Genomic DNA, 20,915 nt, shown 5'->3' with positions numbered 1-20,915 from the left:
ATCTCTGTGAGTTCGAGACCAGCCTGGTCTACAAGAGCTAGTTCCAGGACAGGCTCCAAAACCACAGAGAAACCCTGTCTCGAAAAACAAAAAAAAAAAACAAAAAAAAACAAAAAAAAGACCTTCACAAGGAATTGGTCACAGTGAACTTGGTTGTGAACTATCTGCCTATGCTCACGCGGTGTAGCAGGAAAGCGCTGAGCTCTGGAGTTCAAACACAGGCTCTAAGGCTTATCATGTGACCTTGGGCAACTCAAGCCACCTCTCTCCCTCAGTTCTTCTAGAAAGGAAACTTACACACTTCCCTCCCAGGGTTCCTGAGATAATGGCTAAGCGAGGGTGCACAGAAAGTGTCACAGGAAACATGAGCACAGCTCTTTACAAACACGTCAGGGTTTTAACATTAAGCAAGCTCAAAGAGGGCAGCTCATGAGTGTGACAGTCTGTTCAAGGCTAAAAGTGGGACTACAGAAGACACACAAGGCTCAGTGGCCCATTACCATCAACATTTAAAACAGAACAGCTCATCCCCTTCACTTAACATGAATTCAGTTAACACAGTAATGCAACGGCCGAATCCCTTCTCATAATGTAAGTGAAATATAAGCAAAATCACTGACATTCTAATACATGAAAAGCAGGTTTCCGATTGATTTACTATCTGACCTCACCAAAACACCCGTTCTCAACAGGAAAACAGGACGACTCGATCTCACTATTTTTACTGTACCGGCATATTTGTAGCCCTTTACACCAAAAGGGACCAACAAGCATATTACCCAAGATTTCTCTACAAAGTAAAACATTGAAATCGCTAGTGGCTAAAGGGACCAAGTCACTCTCTGGCCTTATTCCAAATATCCTATGAGTGAAACAGCATGGACTTTGTCACTGTTTTCAGCAAGTGTATTTTGGAGACTGCAAAATTGCTAATCCTTCCAAGACTAAGAGTTCTGACACGCTTAAAAAGCGTGGCCACGTTAGCACAGTCCAAACTGGAATGTTTCTGACAGTACGAAAGGGGTTCTGGTAGGAAGCATGCTGGGATGTGACTGTCCCAGAAAACTTAAGATAGTCTGTCCACTCAAGACCAGCTCAGTCTGACTTGCAAGTCATGAACTAGTCTCTGCTTATGATGTAACACAGGAGCTTTAAACTGTCATTCTAGAACCAAGGATTATCTCCAGCCTTGAGGCCAAGGGCAACGTTTCACAAATATCAGGCTGGAGTTCAGAGTGTACTTCTACCCCGACACCGTGACAGTTTCGTTTTTGTTTCTCAGGGTTTATTTTCAAGGACTGGGTGTGTATAGCCTAGTGGCAGAGCCACCACTTAGTAAGTGGGAGGGCCAGGGTTCAATCCCCAGTACAAAAAAAAGGAAGAAAGAGGGAGGAGAAAGAAGGAAGGGAGAGGGGAGAAAAAGGGGAAAAGGAGAAGGCTTTTATGCTCAAGATTTACAAATACTCAATCAAAAAATAGGCATATTTCAAAGAAAGTAATCTCACGACACATTGATCACCAAATTTCACTTTTCTCTTCAGAAGTTTGAATATGGATACTAAAATGACTTCTAAAATTGCCCAAAGATTGCCACCATAATTTATTAAACTGTCTTATTATACAAAAGGTTAAAAGGGGAAGCACCAGCTTTCAAAGATGGTAGGAAAAAAAACAAACGGCAGCAATAAAGAGTAGCAAGCTTTCCCGAAGAACTAACTCAGTGATAAAAGACAGTGGAAGCCAGCGCTGATTAAAGAAAACTCTTTCCAGCTAAATCTGGCACTAGCTTTCGAACCAGGGAGTCAAAGGAGTGTTTTGCTTTAATTTGCCAAGCTGTAAATAAATACTAGCAGGCCCACGCTTTGAATGAAAGGCAATATTTGGACATAATTATGAATCCTTACAGCATAAATATTCCAAAAGCTGAGCTGACTTAAAACTCCACCAAATCAAAAACCGCAACAGCTCTCAACTTTGCAGGCCTGTGCGATGCCATGCAACAACCACCGTGCGCGTGGGTGGCCACTTAAATTGTAATTAATTTGCTACTCATCAGTGGCACCTGCCACGTTTCCATTGCTCAAGAGCCACCTGCACCTGATGGCTACCATGCTGGAAGTCCACAGTGTATAGCATTTTCAGCGTGGCATAAAGTTCCCCTAGGCAGGGCAGCCCTCAGGGTAGACCTACTGTACTTAAAGGCCCCCAGGGTGGGTGAGGGGATTTGAGGGGCCACGACCCACAACAGCATAACCCATTATGTTCTGGTTTTATCAAGTATTATCAAGAAACCCTTTAGTCGATAAATTCTGTCTCTCTGGAACACACAGAAATTCTACCAGTTGTTTCAAGCAATCTTTTACCGGTGATCTGGGAGACCCAGGTGTCTCCCAGATAAACGTCCTCATTTCATTCTGAGTTCCCACTAAACTCCAGGGACATGATGCTAATTTATCCGGGTATACAATAACGATACTGCTTCCAGGATCCTGTCTGAAAGTCAAATATATTTACTATCCCTATAACTCCATTCTCATTTGTCACACCAACTGTCCTGACTTTACTAAGGGAAGGCAAGGTGACAATTTAACATGGAACTCATAAGAAATCACAGCAGAGAATTCTGCTGGCGTTGATGTAAGCTTTAAGTACACAAATACTCTCTCATAAATCTGAGTTTGGAGCTAGGCTATTGTGATCCCCATCTACAACACGACCTAAATGATTTCCCCAGGGGTTCCAGAGGCGGGCGGTGACAGCAGCATGTGTCCTCTGGGTCTCTCCTGGCACGCTGAACTTCCACTAATGCTACCTAACTTCCATGAAGTAGAGCTTTCCTTTTTGAAGGTCTCCCCAACCCAACACAACCTGGGTGACAGGCGAAAGGTGCCTCTCCGCCCAGCCCAGGGCTCCCCTCGCCCCACGCCCACCGACGACGGGGAGGAGCCATGGCGCACCCCACACTCGGCGGCCTGCACCCGGCTGGGCCCGCAGCCCTGGGCCTGACCTCTGGCTGCCAAGTCCCTGGCGTTCCCATGACCTCGCCCCACTCCCCGCCGCCCCCACGCGCCCCACAACCTCTGCTTAAGGACACGTGGAAGCACGTCTGCGCGTCCCGCGTGGAGAATGAGAGGGGACAGAGATGGCGCGGTGTCTGCGGCGGCGGCGGACCCGGGACACGATGGGCAGGGGGCGGGGAATAGGGGGGACAGAAACTGTGGAAAGGGAAAAGGTGACTGGGCTAGGCTGGAGGGGGTGCAAGATGGCGAGAGCGCCACTATGAGGGGCGGGGGTGGCGGAGACTGAGGTAACTAGACGGACGCGCCAACCCATGCGAGGAGAGCGCCTGCGCAGCCGGCGAGGTGGCGCGCGCCGCTCCCGCTACTTCCGCCACACTCCGGGGGCGGGGCGTCGTGCTCCCGCCAAGGCGGAGGGAGCGGCGGCCTCAGAGCTGGAGTTGCTGTACGGGTCGGGCTGAGGAACCGGGTATACCCGGTGCAGACACACTCTGCAGCCTGCCGGAGTGAGCTTATGGGTCTAGGATTTTTTAAGGAGTCGGTGTCTACACTGAAGTTTGTCCGTGCAAGCTTCTCTTCAGGGGTCGGGGTGATTAGAATCTTATCCTGTTTCTAATGACACAGAGTTCGGAAAGACCTGCACCTCGGAGAAGCACTGTGTGCTGACCCTGGGTTCTGGGACCTTGAAACACCAGCTTCATTCACCCCCTCTGACAGCCCATCTGCAAAGTTTCCCCCAGTTCTTTAATTACTTAAAGAGTACGCTTTTGTTGTTGATAGCTTGCGATATCTGGGAGGCTTTATACACAAGCCTTGGTCATTTTTCCTCTTGCTCCACCTGTATTGAATTGTATATGTGACCTCTTCTCGCGGTTGATGGTCGCAGAAGCAATTCTTTAAAGCATCAAGACAGTGGGGTCTCCTGACTTTCATGGCGCTTTGTGAACTGTTGTTTATATGTTTAGCAGTTTTTTTCAGCCGTTTAAGAAAGAAAACTATCCATATTCAAATCCTACCACTTCAAATATTACTTAATAAGTGTCCAGTGATTCACGTTTTCCAGGGCTTTTCAAGCACTCCTGCTTCCGTTAACGTCTTGCTTAGGAATGTATGTGTTCTGAAGTGATCCTGTTTGCGTAGCGTCTTTAACAGAGCCATTCATTTAATTATCTCCTCTGTGGATTGCAGTCGTCTTGTGTCTAATTACCAGACACTTCACTACTCGGCAAGTACACTTGCCAAAGGCTATTTAGGTTGTGGAGACTCAGCATGAAGTAAGTGTAAATCCAGGCTTACTCATCCTAGGCAGAGTGTACCAATGTATGGGAAAGTAGCCAGAATTGTCATTACTTCTTTTAAAAAGTAAGATTTGAAGCCGGGCGGTGGTGGTGCAAGCCTTTAATCCCAGCACTTGGGAGGCGGAGGCAGAGGCAGGCGGATCTTTGTGAGTTCGAGACCAGCCTGGTCTACAAGAGCTAGTTCCAGGACAGGCTCCAAAACCACAGAGAAACCCTGTCTCGAAAAAAAAAAAAAAAAAAAAAAAGTAAGATTCGGTTATATGCAGTAGGTGAAAAGACAGATTTTAGTATATGGCCAAGAAAATAAGAGATAGGGCTGGGCACAGAATTGGAAAAGTCAAGGTCAGTCTTGATTACATAGTGATTTTAAGACCTTCCTGAGCTACTACTTCAGACCTTTCTTTATAAACAAACAGGAAAAAAAACTGCTGTGAAAACAGGAGACAGAGTATCCAAAGAAATAAAATTGCAGGTGGATCACTTTAATTAAGATGTCATTGCACGGGCATTTTGCCTCCAAAGATAAAGACCAGATTTGACTTATAAACAAATTATAACTGACAGGTCCAAAAAAAAAAAAATCAGGATAGATTCATGGTTCCTATCAGGTTACCAAAGCACAGGTTGGCCTCCAGGCTCCCTCTGCCACAGCTCCTGAGGCTCTTCTCAGCTCTTCTTTCCCTACACTTCTCCAGCTCCTGCCCCCCTTCCCATCCCATATAACCCTGCTGTTTCAGCCTCTTGCACCCCTCTCTCTTGGTCTCCCTTGCAAGCATTTCCTTGTCTTCCTCTCTTGCTCTCCACATCTCTCCTCCCATGGCCAGGTGAGTCTGCTGACTGTGTTCAGTCTGCTGCTTCCTCCCTGTTCTAGACTTTTCCAGATGCCTCTGACTGTACTCTCCATCATATCTACAAGAAAACCCTTCCCCTCGACCATACCTTGTAAAGGACATGTCCTCAGTTTATAAAGTAACAAAACTAAAACAACAAACTCTTCCTGAAATTAAAGCTTTGGAGACCACCAGGGGAAATAGAGCAGGAGACCAAGTGAAGTCACGTCACCCCTATAATAAACAAAACACCCCCCTTCCCCCCATTTTGTTTTTTTAAGACTGAATTTCTCTGTGTAACAGAGCACCCTGGCTGTCCTGGAACCTGGAATTCTCTGTAGACGAGGCTGACCTTGAACTCAGAGATCCGCCTGTCTCTGTCTCCCTAGCACAGGGATTAAAGGCGTGTGCCGTGTACCACCCTGACTGCAGATGCCCCATCTCTTGGTGTCATTAAAGGAAAATGAAGCTTGCTAGTGTCAACTTCCACACATCTCTGGCATGATCATCTTCAAACTTACTAGTACAAAGCATGCATTCCGAGGTCCCCTCCCTTCTTTGTGATGATTGCATTAAATGGCCAAAGACGCTTTTATTATTTTATTTTATTTTTATTTTTTTATTTTTGCTTTTTTCGAGACAGTGTTTCTCTGTGTAACAGTCCTAACTGTCCTGGAACTAGCTCTTGTAGACCAGGCTGGCTTTGAACCCACAGAGATCCAGGCTTTTATTTTAAAAGCTCTAAGTCTATGGAGGCTTTTGGAGGTGGTGCCTGCCTAGAAGTGGACCACTAAGGGTTTGTACCTGTCCTGGTTCTGACCTGCATTTTCAGCCTGTGAATGGTTCCAGCCTCAAATCCACTACTCCCCACCACACCCCTGTGTCCTTCCTGCTGTGGCAGGCTGAAATCCCTCTTTCACTGAAAGCTTTACTCCCTTAAGGAGATATTCTACAGATATTTTGATCACTGTGTCCCAGAATACGCAGTCAACTGTCAACTGGCTATATAAGTCTTACTAAGGCTGTAGAAAGACAGAGATATTGCTGCAGAAGGCTCTAGCTCAGGAAAGCTGCCCACCTCAAGGCAGACTGGAGGCAGAGAGAGGCAGAGAGAAAAGGAAACAGCACACCTTTCACGTGACAAAGGAAAACCCCCAGTAACACACCTCCAGGAACCTCCTTTCTCTGACTAGGCCCCATCTTCTAGTTCCCACAACCTCCCAATCATGCTATCAAATTATGAATTTGTCAGCAGATTGAACTTCCAATAAGGTAAGAATCTGCCCAATAAAATCACTTCCCCAAAGCCCCTGAGCCCACAGCTAAGCCTTCAACCGGAGTCTCCAGAAGACACTGCAGAGTCAAAGCGCCCGACACAGGTGTGTTTCACTGTGTTTTTAAGGAAATACGAGGAAATTGAAGACTCTTTTTATTTAAAATAAGAAAAGAACAAAACCAAAGTAAAATATTGGGGGGGAGGGATTAGTACTTGAAAATAAGGCAGAGATCAAGTTGAGACCAGTATATAGAATATCCAGTTCTGAAATGTATTTTAGCCAAAATATTTAGATATAAAATTGGATGCATTTTGTTGAATTATTAATAACTGATTTCCCTTTCTATCACATGTGAACATGCAGCCAAAAATTAATTGGTGCCATGTGTGTGGCTTATGCAACCTGTCCTTCCTATTTCACACCCCAAAGCTGGTTGTAATAAACCTATTTTGACTAAGTAATGCTCAAATCAATTGTTAAATAATGATCAAAGAATGTACAAACGGGCTTAATTTCTAGCGTCCTACAGATATAGAGATATTTATGTTCTTTTTTTCTTTTTCTAGTATCCTTTTTAAACAACCTCATTAACTCAGTCAGATATAGTGCAAAACAGATGGGCTCTGGTGCCACACATTGGCCATAGGATCCTGGTAGTGGTACTCAGTCTTTCTCAAAGCAAGCATCATCCTGTATACATCAGGGAAAGAAAATCTGCAAAGTAGTGTTGTTATCAGGATTTAGATGGAAAAGTCCTGACCAATTGAAAATGCTCTGTAATGTGCGGTGGTTTTTATATTCCAGCTTTTAATGAGCTATCAGTAAAATTTTATAACTTTTATCTTGTTATAGTCCCTATAAAGAGAAACTTTATCTCAAGTACCAGGGTTTATTTCTGCTAATACAGTAAATGTATGTCCACTTGACAGTGTTTTTTTGTTGTTGTTGTTGTTGTTCTGTTTTGTTTTGTTTTTTTCTCTAGATAGCACTGTACTGTGTGGTTCATGTTAACTTCAAATTCATGTTCCCCCTAGCTTGGCCTCCAAACTAGCCTGGCACTTCTGCCTCAATCAGTCCCCAGCATCTGGGTTGTGAGCATACACCACCAGGCCCTGCATTAATGAGACAAATATGTATTGAGGTTCCAGTAGTCACACGAAGCATTCTTAGCGCTAGAGAAAGATTTGCAACAGAGATCCTGCCTGCTGCTACTGGAATTAGAAAAGTCAAATGCATATTGTCAGCTGAATTCTCCTTGAACTTTGGCCTCTAGGTCAAGATCCACCTCATCTGTAAGCCCTACGCCCAACCCAGCAGTTCTTCATGTTTCTTTGGAGCCAATGCTCTCCCCTATAGCACTGGACTCCACTTGACACTGAATTTGTGCAGTTTATGGATCAACTGCTAAGCGTGTCCTCCCTTCACAAACAACCACTCAGACATGACCATAACCCTATTCCTAGATTTCACCTTAATGTGTTTCCGTAGAGTTCTGTACAGGCGCAGCAAACTGACTAATGTTTGGAGATGATGGAAGGGGTTTTTCATTACAGAGACACAGCTCCATGTGAAATCTGTTCTGAGCAGCCCTCCCATTGCATGAGTATGTATTGGTACCATGCCCCTTTCACCATTCTGCTCAAACCTCTACCCACACAGTCCTATGCACTTTGAGTGTTTTGGTTATCTCTTAAAACAACAACAACTGAGATTCTAGCAACTCTGATCTTTGAGGCTACCTGGCCACCCGTTGCTTGTATTTTTCTGAATAATTTGCATTTCATTTCCTTTACAACTGTCAACTCTAATATTAAGTATTTCCATTTCTGTGTACGAACTGTAGAAGATAGAAAATCAGAGAGTAGTCATGGAGAGCAGTGAATGTGGGGTGGAACAGAAAAAGATGTCAAGGCGGGCAGCCACTCCTCAACTGCACACAGCGGCATAAACTTTTACAATAATGTCGGTATAGCATGGGAATGAATGCGAAGAGCCTCACACATTGCTGACACTTAATAAATGGTGGTTTTCATATTTGTCATTATTACCGCAGAGAAGATGACCCAAAACTCAGCCTTGAAAGTAAATCAAGGGTGAACAAACTAGGAAAAGATGATTTAAGCAGATGGGACAGCGTTAGGAAAGGTATGATTTATTAAAGGGAATCACAAGCTCAGCATGATGGACCACAGAGTTTGCAAAGACATTTGTCAGGATCTTGGGCCTCACGGTCAGGAATGTAGGCTTTATGTAGTTAGAAATTGGGAGTGTTGGAATTGTTTTTAAGGTGATGTCATGATTAGAAAGATGGAAGTCATGTGCAAGACAAGTTAGGAGACACATTGGAAGAAGCTAATATTTCAGTAAAGACATAAAATAGGGAAGCGCTGAGTCAGTGAAGTGGGAAACAAAATAACAGCAGAAATAGGAAGGAGGGGAAACTTTCTAGGATTTGATTCCTGACTGGTAATATGTGAAGATCAGGACTTTGGGAAAAGCACTTGCCTCATAACTTTAAGGAATTCCTAGATATCACGTAGAAAGTCAGGCATCGTAGTGCATGCCTATAATCCCCATGTTCTCATGGTGAAGTGGGAAATGGAGACCAAATAATCCCTTGAAGCTCAAGGGCCACCTAGCATGCCATATGCAACTACAAAAGAAAAGAAAAGAATTGAGAACCTATTTCAAACAAGATAGAAAACAAGGACGCACACTCAAGGTTATCTTCTGACCTACGCACACACATTTGAACATCCTATACATCACAGACACATCACACACACACACACACACACACACACAATCTCAATTCAACCAGGGAACTCACAGATGATTTCAAGATTTCTTCGATTACCAAATGGGTAGTGGTACCATTTATCAAGACAAGGAAGACTCGGAGTGACAGTTTTAGATGTGCCATGTTTTCAGGTAACTGCACAAAATCCCAAATGGCTCTAACCAATAACCAACTGGAATAACCAAACAGAATGAATGGTTGAGGTAACACTTAGAGCAAAGTCTAAACTAAAGTCTAAAGCTACAAGATTAAATGGATGCATGATTTTTCTAGTTGTGATAGAAAACATGGTCGAGGTAACAACGATGAGAGAGTTTATTTGGGCTTATTGTTCCAGAGAACTAGAGTCTGCGATGGCATAGTTAAGTCATGGTAGCAGAAGCAGGGAGCTGAGGGCTCACCCCTTAAACCACAAGCATGAAGCAAAGAGAATGAACTAGAAATGGTTGGAGTCTTTAAATTCTCCAAGTCTATTTCCGGTGACATACTTCCTCCAGCAAGGCCACACCTCTAACACCTACCCAAATAGCACCACTAGCCAGGAGCCATGCATTCAAAATCTAATCTAATGGCGAGATTCTCAAACCACAGCAATGGATCCGTAGCTTTAGGAACCTGATGCTTACATGATTCATTATTTTACACGCATCACTCAGGTATGATATTTTTTTTTTTACCATCCCTATATTCGGCCTAAAAAATGTTCTACTAGGATCCATGTGGACACAGCAGAAGCCAAAGAAAACAATGAAATGGTCAAGGGAGTTTCTAGAACGATGAGAGTCAAAAGTTGGGTCCTTGATATTTGGGATGGGTGAGGCAGATTGTCTTAAAGAAGACTGAGAAGCCGAGCAGTGGTGGTGCATGCTTTTAACACTAATCCCAGCACTCAGAGGCAGAGGCAGGGCTTCTCTGTGAGTTCATGGCTAGCCTGGTCTACAGAATGAGTTCTAGGACACCAAAGGCTATTCAGAGAAACCTGTCTCAAAAAACCAAAACCAAAACCAAAAAAAAAAAAAAAAAGCCCACTGAGAAAAGTAGTAGTTTCCCTGATGCAGGAGAATAGTTTCCAAGAGTCATATTAATGATACTAACATGTTAATGTCAACTGGATTTAGCCAGATCAAGATGGCCTCTGGCAAAATAAATTTTTATGAAGCTAGGAAGAGAAACTTGGTTATTCTGACTTAAGACGGGAGAAGTAGATAAAGAAAATCCTTATTCTCTCCAAGAACTGCTTGTCCAGAAGAAGCAGGGTGACTAGAAACTCATTTAGGGGCAAGGAATAGGTTTTTGTGTGTGTGTGTGTGTGTGTGTGTGTGTGTGTGTGTGTGTGTGTGTGTTTTAAGTTAAAGACTCTTGGGCCTGCTTACACGATTTGGAGAAGAAACTGGCCAAGAGAAAAATGTTGAACGGTTGGGAGAGAAGAGAGCTGATGATAAATGTCTTGGCAGAAGTGGATAGTATCGGGTCCCTTGAGAGACTGCAGAAGCCTCCACTAGAATCCAAGACTGGTTGAGACATAGCATGGAAGAGAGAAGGCAGCTAGACTAGAGAAAGAAACGCACGTGAAGCTATCCATGCAAGTTGACCCCGATTTTTCCTACTGTAGAAAAGAAGCTGTTTTCCTGACAAGGTAGGTGCCAAGACAAATCCTTTATGAAACGACTCGGGGTTGCTGAGCCTCTGTGAGCAGCGGGGAGTACCGGAGGCTGGTTGAGTCGAAGCTAGCCAGGACAGAGCAGTGGTTCTAATAAGGAATTGCAACATCTGCTTCTTATCAGAAAGGAATATGTGGTCCCCATGCCACACCTACAGAATCAGAAACCCCCAAGGACAGACTCAGTGGTCTGCCGTAGCAAGCCTACCCTCTCAGGGAAAAGCTTGTCTAGAGTTTCTTCGGAATCTGTGGCTTCCCCAACCAACAAGCAATGACGAAGTACAAACTGTGATACTCAACCACATCCTAGGCAGTTTTTAGTAATATTTTCCATATTACAGTAAAGCACATTTACTTGGCATGTTAGAGATTCTGTGAATCTATGTGGAAACGGGTGTCATGCAAGGTTTGTGAAGTCTGAACAAAGAGAGTCCTTTCATCTAAACCGGACAGCGCAAATGCTGTTTTCCGAAAGGGCCTCTCTACTCAAGTCTTAAACCTATAATAGAGAAATAATGAAATTGTCATTCACTTCATCAAAAGTATTCTTGGGCCCCGCAGTGTAATAGCAGGGCACCACTGACATCTCAGTCCAAGCGATGGTGATCAGCTCTCACGGGGAAATATTTATGAATGAAATTTTCTCAATTTTAAGTTTCCCATAAATTTATCTTCGGGGCTTGATCCTGGCTACTGTCTACCTGGCAGCAAGTAATGGCACATGACAAAATAAGTGAGCAAACGGGAAGTGGTTATTAATGATCTTGAAGATGGCCAGTCAGGCATACATAGCTCAATAGTGTGTGTGTGTGTGTGTGTGTGTGTGTGTGTGTGTGTGTGTGTGTGTAATTACATGCATGTTCACAACTGAACCCTTTTTATTACATACCGGTAATAAAGTCATTTTCTACTACCATTGTTCCAACAATGTTGTCACTGCTCAAATATTTAGAATCTAGTTTAGAACCACTTTCACTACCTAGGGAATGTTCCTTTGATTACCCCCAAACAATGGAAAAGGCAACAGATTCACAGCCAAGGAGGGTTTTAAGAATTTATTTACAGCCAAATATATACGTGGTTGAGCAAGCTGACTTATCCAGGTGTGCCTTGCATAAAGAAATATGGCATCGAGAAATTCATATTTAAAAACCAGATGTGAGCCTGCAGAAAGCAATGAGACATTCCCCCAATTACTTTTACAGATAAGACGGAGCTCTCAGAGTGAATTTGTAGAGCGAGCAAATAATGGCTCATAGGAAGGATAAAGAGCAAGACAATTATAACCTGATTAAGGCACTATGTAAATAAGGAGAAACATTGCCACGAAACATTGTAAAAACACATTTCAGCACACCAGCTTAGCACATTCCAACAGAGTTGAGTGGGAAAGACACAGAGTAGAGTTTTCAGGGCCCCAATACTCTGAAATTCAAATTAGGCAGCTAACTCCCCTTAACCTGACTTTCCTGTGACCAAGCAATTTTACATTTTTCTTTTTTAATTCCAAGAGTGATGGGATGATTTCTATGAATAATATTTTACTCCAACTATGACGGTGAGCTGCATTAGAAAGTTTCGTTTCATACAACAGTTGCATTTTCCCACTGTAAGTCAGTAACTCAGCAGTTTGGGTTTTATTTGGATCGCCTATAAGTTGAGTTTGTTCTACAGGAGGGCTAGGTTTCCTGGTAAGAGTGAGGAAACAAACCCCTGAATTGCACTCTGAGGGGTTTAGGCACCCCCTCTGCAGCAGCAAGTCAGCCCAGATACTTGCTGTATCTGTCAGCATCCCATAACTATATTTAAAAAAAATACTGGAACAATTAATTTGTAAAGAGAAAATATCTATTTGGGGTCATAGTTTGGAGGTTCCAATCAAGGACTAGACAGATTGTTTGATTTAAGTCTCTGGTGGGCATGCCAATGATCATGGCCCGGGAAGGCCAGGGAGAATAAACTGGTCCTCTTCACTAGGTAGCAAAGGAAAAGAAGAAAAAGAGGTCAGTTCCCCACAGTTTCCTTCAAGGATATTCTCTGGTGACCTAAAAAGCCCTGCTCACCCCTCTAAAGATCTATAGCACCGGTCACAGCAATCTAGATGCTCCGGGCCTTTAATCCATAGCACAACTAGCATTGATGACTTCCTAGGGTGTTAAGTCTGAACGGAGAAAGCAGATCACTCATTTCAAAAGTTTAGCAAGATAGGAGGTGGAAGGAGACGCTGGTAAATTGAAAGGCGGCTGTAGGTTTTCTCCCTGCCATGAAAAGGAGAGGGGTGGTCAGGAGGGTGGGAGAGGCAGTCAGTGGAAACAGATGTGAAACAGTGGTTCTCAGCCTCTGGGAAATTTCACAGGGGTCGCATCTCAAATATTCTGTATATCAGAGATCTATATTAAAATTCATAACAGTAGCAAAATCACAGTTATAAAGTAGCAATGAAAAGATTCTTTTATGGTTGCGGGTCACCACAGCATGAGGGACTGCAGTAGAGGGTGACAGCATTGGGAAGGCTGAGAACCACTGATATAAACTGTGCACTGGAGGAGGGTTGCTGGGTGGGTTCCTGAGGATGTTGGGTGTGTGAGGCAAGGAACGCACATCTTTTGGAGAAAACATCAGAATTATTCTGAAATACAAAATTTAGGCACTTCTTTTCTTTCATTTCACTTTGGAACTATTAGGAGCTAAACCCGAACCTTGCTCACACAAGCAGGAAGTCTCCCATTGATCCACACCTTTGAGCCTGGTCTGCAAAGCAGGAATTCTGCCATTCATCCTGGAACATGGGTTTAGGGGAGGGAGGGAGAACATGTGACAAGCATTTGAAATAGGAAAGAGTGTCACAAAATTCAGGGGGTGACCACTACTTCTGTTATTCTTTACCATATGCTACAACCTGTGAAAATAAACATTTTACATAAGTCATACACAATGGAACTTAAATAATTTTAGAGTTAGAGAAATAGCAATTATATTACTTCAAAAAGATTCTTTGTTTTATGGAAAGTTCTCTTCATTTTGGGGGTACTATTTTTGGTTTAGGAGTGCATTTTGAGGCTTTGGTTTGTTTTTTTCATAGACAAGAATCTTACTATATGCAATCCAGGCTGGCCTCGAACTCACAACCTTCCAGTTTCATCCTCCCCGGTGCTGGGATTATAAGCCTGTGCCGTTATGACTAGCTGTGAAGAGATTTCTTAGTTAAAGTTAAGACAGGAGACCCGAGTAGGTATGACCTCTTGACAGACGCAAATGCTTTCAAATAAGAACCTCTTCTAATAGATATTATAGAACATTTTTTGAATGAAAAGAGCTTATAAAAAAGAAACTATTCCATACAAAGTAACTAAAAGTCTAATTTTTATAATTATGAATAAACTATAAGCTACAGTTATTCCATAAGTTCATCATTTTGGTTGCACAATTCACTGGTTTGATCAGTTTATTGAGCTGGGTGACCCTCACCAGAACTGAGTTTTAAAGCATCTTCATGGCCTCAGGAAGATCATTCGTGCCCAAATATATGATTGCTCCCCACTTCCATGGCCAGCCTGAGATAGCCAATAGTCTACTTTCTCTCTGTGTGTATTTGACAACTCTGGATAGCTCATAAACAGAGTGGGTTAGTTTCTAGTTTCTTGGATAAAATCTCTGGGGAAACCAGAGAAGGAAGACAGGATTTGTTTGGGTTCATGGTTTCAGAGTTTTCAGTCCTCCATGGTAGAGTAGGCATGGTGGAACGGAACAGCTCACACTGGCTTGGAAAATATCTGCCAAGTGAAGTAGGTGGCAGTGGGCTTCCTCCACTTTCCTCTTTTTGGCCCTACAGCTCTTGGCACCATTGGTTGGTACCATGCGCAATCAGGATGGGCAGTTTCTCTGCCAACAGCCTCAGATCTAGAGGAGTGCTCTGTTTATCTCTGCAGTGTTTCTCCACCCTCTCCTGATGCCAATCAAGACTACCCATCACAGAGAGACATGCAATACATGGCTATCTGAACATGGCGTCTTTCCTTAGCATAATCTCCTCCATGTTCCTCCACTTTGAAATATATCCGTATTTCACCCAGGTTTTATGGCTGCATAGCAATACCCATTGACTAGACGCAGCACATTTTGTTTGCCCATTCCCTAACCGATAAACAATGGAGCTGTTTCCAGTTTTTGGCTGCATGAATAATGGTCGTATGTGCTTTCTGAGAGTTTTGTAGATGCATGTTTTTACTTCACTTTGCAAACCTAGGAGTAGAATGTCTGATTCGTATGGTAAATTTGTGTTTCCATTCTAAAGGAGCAATTCAAATGTCTCCAGAAGTTGCTGCACCATTTAACATCGCCACCAGCAGTGTCTGGGGTTTCCTGTCTGCACACCCCTTGTCAGCATTTGTTACTGTCTATTTGATTGCAGAGATCTTAGCGGATGGGAAATGGCATCTCCTAGTGGGATCATTTGCATTTCCCCAATGATTAACGACCAGGCTCATGATACTCCCTAATATTTCAAGAATGCCATTGTTGTTCCTTTAGCAAAACGTCTGTTCAAACCCTTTCCGTTATTTTATAGAGCTAAAGTTTAAAAATGATCACCAAGTTGTTCATATTTGATTGGTGCTTGTGGATTTTTGTTGTTGTTGTTTTTAGGATAGGTCTGGCCATGTTAACAAAGATACCTGCCTAACTTCTGTGCTCAGTCCTTTTGCCTCAGCCTCTCACATAGCTTAGACTACAGACATGCTTCACGGCTCTCTGATATTGGTTTTATGCATTTATTCATTTACTATAGGCAAGTGGAAACAATTGTCTATGAACAACACAATCAGACATCAGTATTGACCTGCTGGGGTCTACCTGAATTTAGTATTCCCTGCATCAAACATTGAACCTAGCCTTGTGCCTAGAACATACTCCTTGTCCAGGTGATGTTTTTTCTGTACTCATATTTGGAAGTCCAGACTATAAGAACCCATTTTCTCCTTTGAACTTGGCCAGTAGTTCCATTGATTTGCTTCCCAGGTGGCACTTTCTGTAATTGTGTTGGGTGTCTGCTTGTAGTCGAGTGCTCAACTTCACTGTTTTCTACCAATATGCAGATGAGAAAGAGGCTCCCCATTTTCATTAGGCTCCATTTTCCCCACCTACTAACTAAACTTGCGGAGCATTGTTGGGAGAAGCAGGCAAGAGTAGCCATACAGAGCTCGAGAGCACAGCGCCGAGTTGTAGCCAGTGCCTAGCAAACATGAGCTGTTATCACAGCAGCTAAGGGGCTGTGCCGCCAGATCTCAGCTATAGCTTGATTTACAGAGGTTGCTTAGCTACTCTGTTTCTTCTTAACGTGTTTTACAAGCAGAGCTAGAGAGAGATGGCTCGGTGTGTAATGTGCTTGGTTACATGTTATACAATGTTAGGAGGTGGAATTGGATCTCCAGGGTCCTGATGGAAAGCTGAATGTGGCAATGTGTATCTCTGACCCCCAGCACTGGGGGGTAGAGACAGGTGGGCCCCAGGGATCCACAGCCAGTCTAGTCAAAATAGCTCCAAGTTCACTGAGAGACACTGTTTTAAAAAGTGAAGTGGAAAAGGATTAAGGAAAACATTCTGACAACCACCTCTGGCCTCCACACATATGTGGATGAGAACACCCCATCCATGCACATATGGACATGCATGCATACACCACACACACTCATTCATGCATGTGCGTGCGCACACACACACACACACACACACATTCTTGATGGACATCTTTAGAAACCAATTCCTATTTCAACATTATGAATATGCAAAAGTACGTGAATAAGAAGATTTTAACAAAATTATATACACAAGGTGGCGTCTTCATTATCCATTTTCAAATGCCACCCAGCATAACTGCATTCATCTCCAAATATGAGAAGAACAATCTTTATAAATCCCCCTAAGTCACTCTTGTAAATCAGCTGGTTTCCCAGAGGAGCTCTTCCGGCCTTTGCACTGCTTTGTCATCTATGGTCCCAGCCTAGGACTTCACTCCCTGTGTCATTAATTAGTCTCTTCTACTGCATGCTTTGTGGCATACGATGTAATGGAAGTCTTTGTCAACAGTCCCGTCTCACATCCCTTTCTACCCAGGAAGTCTGTATTGTCCTTGAGTGTATAGTTGTATCTTTCTTTGCTACAAATACTTGACAAAACACACACACACACACACACACACACACACACCACAAACTTGAAGAAGAGTTAATTCTGGCTGCCAGCTTGAGGACTTGGTCTACTGTGGTGGGAGCATCATGGGAGCAGGAGCTTGAGTCACGTGGTCCCATTGCAGACAGAGATGAAGGCTGGTGCTCTGCTTGCTTCCTCCTCTTACTCAGTCTGGAATCCAAGAGTCCACACTAACCTAATTAACCAAATTAACCTAATGTAGATAAGCCATTGGACATACTCAGAGATTGTTTCCATGGTGATTTTAAGTCCCATCAAACTGACAATGGTTAACCATTACTATAGGTATTTAAAATAGGTATGGAAAACTTTAAAAAGGACAAAAAAAATCAAACATTTACTGACAATAAATCCTAAAAAATATTTTAAGCTAATTTTGGTATACATATAATTTTGTTATTGGTTAAAGATAAGATAAAATTTGCATAGAATTAAGCTATATACACTTATTTACAGTTATATACAGAATTAAGTATTGGCTGAATATTGGACACTATAGAACTTGGAGCATCTTCATCAATTTTTAGGGTTGGCTAATTTTAATAATCATTAGTGCTACCAGACCTGATGGTGAATGCCTATAATTCTAGCACTTGGGAGGCAGACCGCGTGCAAGGGGTGGGGGGTGGTCATTGTGTGTTCTAAGCCAGCTTGGTCTGCGTAATAAGTTCCGGATCCTGTCTCACAAATAAACAGCAACAACAAAAAGAAAAATATACAGCTAATGCTACTCACACCGCTTTTTATAAATATGTAGTACCAAATAAAGTAGTGTGTTCAGGGCCGTCTCAGAAGTTGTTGAAAAATCTACCCTAATCCCAAGGCCAAATTCAATTTTTTTTTTTTTTTTTTGTGACAAGATCTCACTATCTCTGGCTGGCCTGGAATTCAACATGTAGACCAGACTGGCCTCCAACTCAGCAACGCAGAGATTCATGTGCCTTCTACCTCCCCAGTGCTGAAACTATGGTGTGTGGTGATTCCAGCTCACTGAACATTTCTTTTTTTTTGTTTTTTGGTTTTTTGAGACAGGGTTTCTCTGTGGCTTTGGAGCCTGTCCTGGAACTAGCTCTGTAGACCAGGCTGGTCTCGAACTCTCAGAGATCCGCCTGCCTCTGCCTCCCGAGTGCTGGGATTAAAGGCGTGTGCCACCATTACCCGGCTTGAACATTTCTTAAATGAAATACAAATCGCTAACTCAAACAGAGAATTTTAAAACCAAGCATTCTAATGTATTTCATTCAAAAAATACACTAATTTGATACTTTACCTAATGAAAGAAAATGGTAGGAAAATATTAAGAATGGATGTAGTTAAATCATTGTTCCTTTAAGAGGAGAGAAGTTTGTATGTACAATAGCAACACTGTAAGCCATGGCATGTGATAGCCTTGAGCCTGACCTGAGGTTCCGTGGCATTGTGTGTCCTGACAGCATGCACAGAACAAAGTGCCCATAGTGTATGTCTAGCACCAAGGCTGCAGTGGAGTTGCATGCTGCAACATGGGTGAGCTCAGCCAGAAACACCTAGGATTATATGTTTGATTTTGCATTAAAATTTGGTCACTGCACATTCAGAAATCTCTCACTGTTGCCAAAATTTCCCAGCAGCCACATTCAGTTCTCCGACCCTTCATAGGGTCACGACCCCCAGCTTGAGAAGCTGGGGTCCAATGCACCTCATCTTTAATATACCCAGCAATGTAAGAAAGCATCGCTGTTGGTCTCAGTTTAGATACAGGAAAATGGAGACGTGGTGTGGCTATTTTCCCAAGTTTTATCACAGTAAACGAAAAGCCCAGGCTGAGTCCAGTGTCTGGTGACTCCCAGGGGTGTCTCTTTTGGCAGAAGAACTGTGTAAAGTTTGCATCTACAAAAGCAAACTAAGAAATCACTGGCCTGCCTGTGTTGTGGGGTAGAGCTGGTGAGAGGGAATTTGAGATCTCCGTGGATACGAAGGGCATTTTGAAAATATAGTAACTTAATAACACACCTCACATGAGGTTTTCTCTTCTCTCCTATAGTTCTACTGGCCTTGCCTCCACTTTGTTCCCCCTTCGCCTTTCTCTCTGGTAATGAATAGAATCAGCAGAAATAAGAGTAAGACCCCATTGGAAGCAGACGGAATGCCCGGTTCTAATGTGACTCCATTTCCTCTGTTCACGCTCCCTCTCGCTTCTTTCTTTTATTATTCTATCTCCACTTTACTCTTCCCTTCCCCATTCAAAGAAGGAAGAGTGAGGAAGTGGGAAGTAGGGGGAGAGGGGAAGAGAGGAAGGAAGCAGGGAAAGGCGGAGGAAGGGAATGGACTTGGATGTCAGAGGAGGTAGAGAAAGAGGGAACAGCTTTCGGCAGTGTCTGAGCCTCTGGTCCTCTCCCTCCCCTCGGTGCCCTCCACCCCCTCTCCAGCCCACTACCAGTGCTGTCCATAGTGGTAAAAACCCTCGAGCTTCAGTAAATGGTACCCCCAAAAGATGGCAATCTGTTTGTCAGTTGACATTTAGCTAGTCCTTAAAATATGCGCGTAAATAAAACAAACCCAGATCTCTATTCCTGCTACGTGTAAAATCTTCTGACCTTTCCAGATGTCCTCTAATCCCAAAGGGTTAATAATCTTTTGGTTGCCTCTACTGTTTGATTCCTAACTCCATTAAACTGGGAGTTACATAATACTATCCTTTATAATTATGAGAAAGCACTCAATACCTGAGAGCTGGGATGTGTTTCAGGAAATGTGTCTGTGCAGAACATATACTGAGTTTTTATTGTTTATTAACACACAATAACAAGCCATGCAACATTTACACTGAGGATATGCATCGGTTGTAGGCAAACCCTGCTTAGATATTCCACTTCTAGGAGAGACGTGAACATCCACAAAATTTGGCATCTAAGAAGGGTCCTACAACCAATATGCAGATGTTTCTGGGAGGTGGTGACTATGTATTGTTTTATTTCAACCTCTGCATCTTTTTATGCATAGAATCCATTCCACTCCCCTTACTTCCTATAATTTAAAAAGACCATTTGCTCAAGGGTTTGTGCATAGTAAACTTTACTGAAGGTAAGGGGAATGAGGAATTTCAATGCAACCCCACAAACAACTCAAAATGGAACACTAATGCAGACGTGCATTCATGTAGAATCTAGGTGGTGAGTATACAGATGTGTATGTGCAGTCAAAGTAACTTTCAGGGCGGGAGAGATGGGCCAGTGGTTAAACACACCTGTTGAGCTTGCAGAGGGTCCTGCTTTGGCACCTGTATTATTATGCATGGCTTACCACAGGCTGTAATTTCAGCTCCAGGGGATCAGATGCCCTCTTCTGGCCTCACAGGCACTGCATGAATGTTCACACAATAACAACAACAACAACAACAACAACAACAATAATAATAATAATAATAATAATGGAGGATCATGATGATAGTAACAATATAACTTTCAGCTTTGCAATTTGTTTGCAATTTCTAATAAGATATTAGAAAAAAATCAAGAACAAAAATAAATCCCTTCAGCCTGTCTGCCAAGTCCTCCAGTCCTCCTTCCCACACTCACTTCTCTAGATTATCTTCTGCTAGGGACTCTGATGAAATTTCCTCCCATTCCTAATGAAATTTGAAAGCAGTTTGAGCCATGTTTTCTTTTAACCACACCATTTCTGGGTTCTCACTCAAGGTTCTTGACGTCTTCTCAACGAGTTAAGGCCTCCTTAAGTTGCAAGGGCAAGGCGCATATACATTTATGCATTCTTTGTTTTCACCTGTTAGTTTTGATACAGCCTCTCGTAACCTAGGATAGTATTGAGCTGCGGGGGGGGGGGGGGG

General features: G+C 43.1%; 2 protein-coding genes across 4 annotated transcripts in view; one reads left to right on the top strand and one right to left on the bottom strand.

The window, feature by feature from the left end:
* Window positions 1–3,297, bottom strand: part of Supt3h (SPT3 homolog, SAGA and STAGA complex component) — a 363,212-nt gene extending 359,915 nt beyond the window's left edge. For all 3 annotated transcript variants that reach the window (XM_026785647.1, XM_026785648.1, XM_005359815.2), the window contains exon 1: window positions 3,079–3,297. The gene's annotated coding sequence lies outside the window, so the exon portion shown is untranslated. The remainder of the gene's footprint in view (window positions 1–3,078) is intronic.
* Runx2 (runt related transcription factor 2) overlaps window positions 1–20,915 on the top strand; it is a 215,444-nt gene that overhangs the window by 36,446 nt on the left and 158,083 nt on the right. The window lies entirely within an intron of this gene.

This window comes from Microtus ochrogaster, linkage group LG2, assembly GCF_000317375.1.
Source record: "Microtus ochrogaster isolate Prairie Vole_2 linkage group LG2, MicOch1.0, whole genome shotgun sequence".
Classification (NCBI taxonomy): domain Eukaryota; kingdom Metazoa; phylum Chordata; class Mammalia; order Rodentia; family Cricetidae; genus Microtus; species Microtus ochrogaster.
This window is presented reverse-complemented; position numbering and strand designations above follow the sequence as displayed.